The sequence below is a fragment of the Anastrepha ludens genome, chromosome 2 (assembly GCF_028408465.1).
Source record: "Anastrepha ludens isolate Willacy chromosome 2, idAnaLude1.1, whole genome shotgun sequence".
NCBI classification, from domain to species: Eukaryota; Metazoa; Arthropoda; class Insecta; order Diptera; family Tephritidae; genus Anastrepha; species Anastrepha ludens.
Window position 1 is genome coordinate 36,579,173 of NC_071498.1, and position 6,000 is coordinate 36,585,172.

Here is a 6,000-nt window from a genome sequence, read left to right on the forward strand (position 1 = left end):
TGTGCTATTTATCTGTCCATGGCTGTAAATTGCCAAACTCGTCACTAATTTCTTTTAGTATTTTTATTTGAATGTGAATGTCGAAATCTATCTCGTCTTCCTTTCTGCTGCTACATACAACTGTTATGGTATTTATAAACGGCCTGTCACTGTTACCATAACATTTTCTGTTAAGGAAGAAAAACTGTGAAAGAACTTAACTGCGGTCAATAGAATTAGCTTGAAGAACTTATTTTGATTTTTAGCTCAGGCTTATTAGGCTTTCAAAGATGTTCATATTTTATGTAGATTTTCACAGTTTATCTGTCAGTTTCATATTTTTGTTGTGTTTGTTGTCATTTGGTATTTCCAAGAATAAAATAAAATAAGAATAAAAGAAAAATTTGTTTTCCGTACTCAACTTCTCGAAACTTAATTAATGCCCCTTCTTTTGGTTGGCTGGTGATGTTTTTTTGGGTATGTCAAAAAGTAGTTCGTAAAAATATTTACATTTATAATGCTGCTGGTAGTGTTAACATGAAGATTGGTAATTGGTTAGCAAAGTTGAGTTCAGTCAGCTCTGTAAGAGATTTAAAGGGCTTTTATACAAACATTTTTTTTTTTCGCGAATGTTCAACTGCTGCTTGGACTAAACTTCAGTTAAAGCTTGATGAAAATAATCTATGCATTGTATTATGTGTTGCATTATCTATGTGAAGTGACTTCTGGATATTATTTTAGTGGCTATTGCAGCGGCCGCCTTAGCCGAATGGGTTGGTGCGTGACTACCATTCGGAATTCACAGAGAGAACGTAGGTTCGAATCTCAGTGAAACACCAAATTAAGAAAAACATTTTTCTAATAGCGGTCGCACCTCGGCAGGCAATGGCAAACCTTCGAGTGTATTTCTGCCATGAAAAATCTCCTCATAAAAATATCTGCCGCTCGGAGTCGGCTTGAAACTGTAGGTCACTCCATATGTGGAACAACATCAACACGCACACCACAAATAGGAGGAGGAGCTCGGCCAAACACCCAAGAAAGGGTATACGCTCCAATTATATACATATATTGCAGCGAGTGCTTAACTTTTATGAATTAAAATTTTTGGCGCGATTGTATCTCGCATTCGCACATTGTACTCTCTCGCTTTTTAGAGTTTAATAGGGCGATGCAGAGATGTATTTATTTGGAATGGATACCTTGGCTTTGATGGTATTGGTTTAAGCGGTCGGTTAAATCTTTGATTGGCAAGAGCGCCTAGAATGTTAGTCTCGGGCGTGTGGAAAATAATTGGTTTGTTAGCGTATACTAAGGATTTGATATGACTCTAGAGAAAATAATCGAGGTGAGCTCGAGAGACATAATGATGAATGCTCGCCGTGATATAATTCTGCTTTCAAATGTTTCCCTCACAACTTCAAGCGCATCGTCTGTTGTAACACATGGGCTCAAAAGTTCCGAGCCTAACACATAGATGGCACCAGTTTTATTGCATTCACCTCCTTTTCAGTCAGTTCTAACCCTAAAAACACAGCCGTTAAAATTTCATGATACTCTATTCATCTCCATTCACCGGCAGGTGAGTAGGGGCACTCCGCAAGGTGGTGTTCTCTCGCCCTTCCTCTGGGTCGCTGTTGTAAATGACTTGCTGGAGGAGCTGGTGAAAGGGGGCTGCAGGGTGGTTGCCTACGCGGATGACGTCGCATTAATCGGCAGAGGAAAATTTGTGGATACTCTGTACAACCTGATGCAGGGATATCTTAACGTAGTTGTTAGATGGGCAACGGACTGCGGCCTGTCGGTGAATCCTCTTAAGACGGAGCTCGTCTTATTTACGAGGAAACATAAAATACCCAGAGCTCAACTTCCCACCTAGGTATTATCCTTGACAGCAAGCTCACATGGAAGCCCAATATTGAGGAAAGAGTGAGGAAAGCAACAATCGCCTTGTATGGATGCAAGGGCGCAATTGGTAAAAGATGGGGCCTTTCGCCTAGAGTTGTTTTCTGGCTATACAATACTATTGTAAAGCCTATCTTGTTATATGGAGTCATAGTCTGGTGGAACTCACTAGAGAAGACGACATTGGTGAAGAAGCTGGAGAGAGTCCAGAGGTCGGTACTCATTGGAATCAGTGGGGCGCTTCGAACGACTCCTACTCTGGCGCTCAACGCAATGTTAAATGTGGTACCCGTAGACATTGCAGGCAGAATTGCCGCCTCGCGTACCGCAATCAGACTGAGGGGCAGGAGCTATAAGCTTAACCTCACTTATGGGCACTCAAGCATTCTCAGAAACTTCGAGTTCATCCCTCTGTCAACGGATCAGTGTATACCCTCGTTCAGTCCAACCGGAACCTTCTCCACTCATATTCCGTCAAGGGAAGAGTGGAGAGAGGGCTACACTTGGGGACAGGGCATGGTGAACTTGTTCACGGATGGATCGAAGTTGGAAGGAAAGGTTGGCGGAGGAGTCTTTTGCGAGGAGCTCCCCACTAGACTCAAATTCAGGCTACCGGACCACTGCAGTGTGTTCCAGGCAGAGGTAGCCGCAATCAAGGAGGCAGCCGATTGGCTGCTCAAATGCGTATTAACGGTCAAGAAAGTAAATATTTACTCCGACAGCCAAGCGGCAATAAGGGCCCTCGGGTCTACGACGGTGCATTCGGAATTGGTCAAGGAATGCTTGACCTCGCTTTCGACTGCGTCCGAATTCTTTGACATCAGCCTCATCTGGGTTCCTGGTCACAGCGACATTGCTGGAAACTGTGAGGCGGATGAGCTGGCCAGACAAGGGACATGTGAGGTGATTTCCTCGCGAAGGGAGAGAATTGGGATCCCCCTGACTACCTGCGGTCTGCTCCTGGAAAGATGGGCATCGCACCAACTCAGCGAGCGTTGGGCAAGTACACAAACGTGTAAGGTCGCAAAACCCTTCTGGCCACGTGTGGACCGTAGGCGCTCGGGCGAGCTTCTGAGGCTGACAAAATATCAGCTCTCTAATCTCGTGGGTTTTCTCACAGGACACAATGCGCGAGGAATGCATGCTGTGAGACTTGGAATCATCTCGAGCACCTTTTGCGCTGGATGTATGGAGGACGAGGTGGAATCATCTCAGCACCTTCTCCTTAGCTGCCCTGCTCTGGCGGGACTAAGATCTAGGCATCTTGGCTCCTACTTCTTTGTCACGCCTGCTGATATAGCTGGCGTTGACATTAAAAATCTGATGAATTTCATCAGCAGCATAAAGCGGTTGACACAAACATAGTCATCGTTCGTAATCGTAATCCGCACGCTCCCAACTATCCCAGCACCACCTCTCCCCGCCCTCTCCCTGTATCTCATCGGTCTTTCCCCCCCCCGCCTCACCCCTCCATAATGGCATCACAAAGGACGAATCCTTCTTCGTCCAAGTGTGCCCATTCCCTGGGCAACCATATCAACCTAACCTAGCCTAACCTATTCATTAGTTCGTGAGTTATTGTGTTAAGAGTGCCGCTTTTTTTGGGATTTTAAAAACAATGAATCAAAAAAATGTCGTGTCTTATAATAATTTAGCCCTGCTTCTCGGATAAAAAAATACCACTCAAGCGAAGCAATGGCTTGCAAAGTGTTATGGGGACTTCGCTTCATCAGAAACAGTAGTAAAACTTCAAACGTGGTCGTGGAGATGCCGATGATGCAAAACGCAGTTGACGTCCAAATGAGGCGGTAACACCAGGAAATATCAAAAAAATGCACAAGATCGTTTTGAATGATCGAAAAATAATGTTTCGTGAGTTAGCTGACATCGTAAAGATATCAAAAGAATGTGTAGGCTTTATCTTGCATGAGCACTTGACTATGGAAGAGTTTTGTTCATAGTGGGTGCCACGTTTATTCACTGTTGACCAAAAACAAGAATGTGTTGATGATTCTGATCAATGGCAAAGCTATATGAATTGCACTTCGAATTGCACCCACACCCACCGTATTCGCCAGATTTGCTATGAAATTTCGCTCGACTCAAGATGTTATCGCTGAAACTGAGGCAAAAGATAAATCGTTCTACAAAAGAGGTTTTGAAATTTTATAGTGGAGCAGAATAATTGCGTTGCTTTTGTTAGAAATTACGTTGATGGTTAAAGCTAATTTTGAACAAAAAAAACAACGTGTTTTCTTCGCTAGGCCCGGGACTTTTCAGCCCATGTGTGATGTCATATACAGCCGTCTTTTTATGAGTTCTTCATTTTGAAAGAATTTCAGGCCACTTATGTCACCATGCCATTACCTGCATCAAACAGTCAATTTTTGTGGATGCATTAATGCTCGGTCGAACACTTGAGGATTGCGTTCGGTCCAAAAACAGATACATTGTTTGTTGACAGAGCAGTTGAACTAAAATTTATGTGTATCCTGAATATGTTGTGTACTAACCTTCTAAGTTCTATGCTTGTGTCATCTGTATACCCCAGATTGCCTCACTTATTAACCGTATTGAAGAAGTCTTACAAATTTTTATGACATTCGCTTTTTGCCCACTGCACTTTATTAAACTTACGCCACCTTACGAATCTCGTTGGTAGCTTTTTACTTTAAAACCGCTACACCGCGACTCTGTCAATTGCCCTACCCTCTTCCTTTTCGGAGCATATGTTATGACGTGTGCAGTAGTTCTGTGTGGTGAATTTTGCTAAAGTGGCTGCTGTGTCAAGAGCCCTCTTGGAGCTAAAAATCTGGACTTGATCTGGCTCTACCTTTTGTAATAGTCCATCTTCTATGATCAAATCAATTGTTACCCATAATTTTTTATAAATTAATCAAAGAATTGCCTACTACTACTAGTCCATATTCTTTTGGTTGGTTGATTTAATTGGTGATTCTTCCAGAATCCAACTAGCGCTTCCGCTCCATTTTATTGCCACATCCTCGTTACCAACTTGTTCACCAGTTATTTACAGCATTACTATATCCAGTCTGTGCGGTTCAGGAACCTTATCAGGTTGTTGACATCTAAGCCAGACAGCTGTTCCAGACTCTCGAACAGCGGTTACCCAGGGTTAACATTCTGTCCTTCCATAGGGCAGAGCATTCGCAGAGGAAATGGAAGATTGTTTCCTTTTTCTCCGGTTGGTTACAACTGTGACAGTATGTGTTGTGAGCGATGCCCATTTTGGCTGCTTGTTCTCCCACATACCAAAAGCCAGTTATGACTGCCGTTAGTTCCAAGGCGTCCCGTCGTTTCATGTTTATCAATGTTGACGATTGCTTAAGGTTGTAGGTGGGCCATAACGTTCTGCTAATTTTGCATTTCGCCTGGTCTCTCCATCTACAATCTGCGATTCGGAGGTATTTTAGGAAAATTGTACTCTTGACTCCACCTGGTGTGAATACCGACTCTGCTAGAGCGTTATTCATGGCAGATCCGCTTCTTGCCAGTTCATCAGCTTTTTCATTACCTTCGATACTCCGATGTCCCGGGATCCAGATTAAGGTACCTTTATGGTTTTCGCTCAAACATATTCTCTTATTTTACTTATTTTATTTCTTTAACCGGGCTCTATAACTAGAATCTTTTAGTCATCTTAGTAGAGAAATAAAAAAAAGAGGTTGTCTGTAAAGCTGATTTACTGACGATAGTTTAACGAGACAATGTCAGAAGAAAATACTGATGTAATGGTTGCAATTTTCAAAACAAAATTTTAATTTTATTTGTGTGATAGATATTTTGTATGGATATAGAGGAGGAGGTAAATGGAATCGCAATGGAATTGATCAAGTTACATTTACACAAACGTCAAAAATGACGAAACATTTATCAAATTCATGAAAGATATCTTCAATTTCGATTGTGCTTCAGACGTTAATAAGTCAACAACACTAAGAGGCACCATCATCGATTTGACTTTCTCAAGACACATTACACTTGAAACACTCCCTTTCATTTCTTATTTTTCCTATCATCGCACAGTGCGGCCGATTCCCGAAAAGCTGGCCAAAACTCAAAAAATTAAGTAATTGATTCAAAATTTCTTACTCG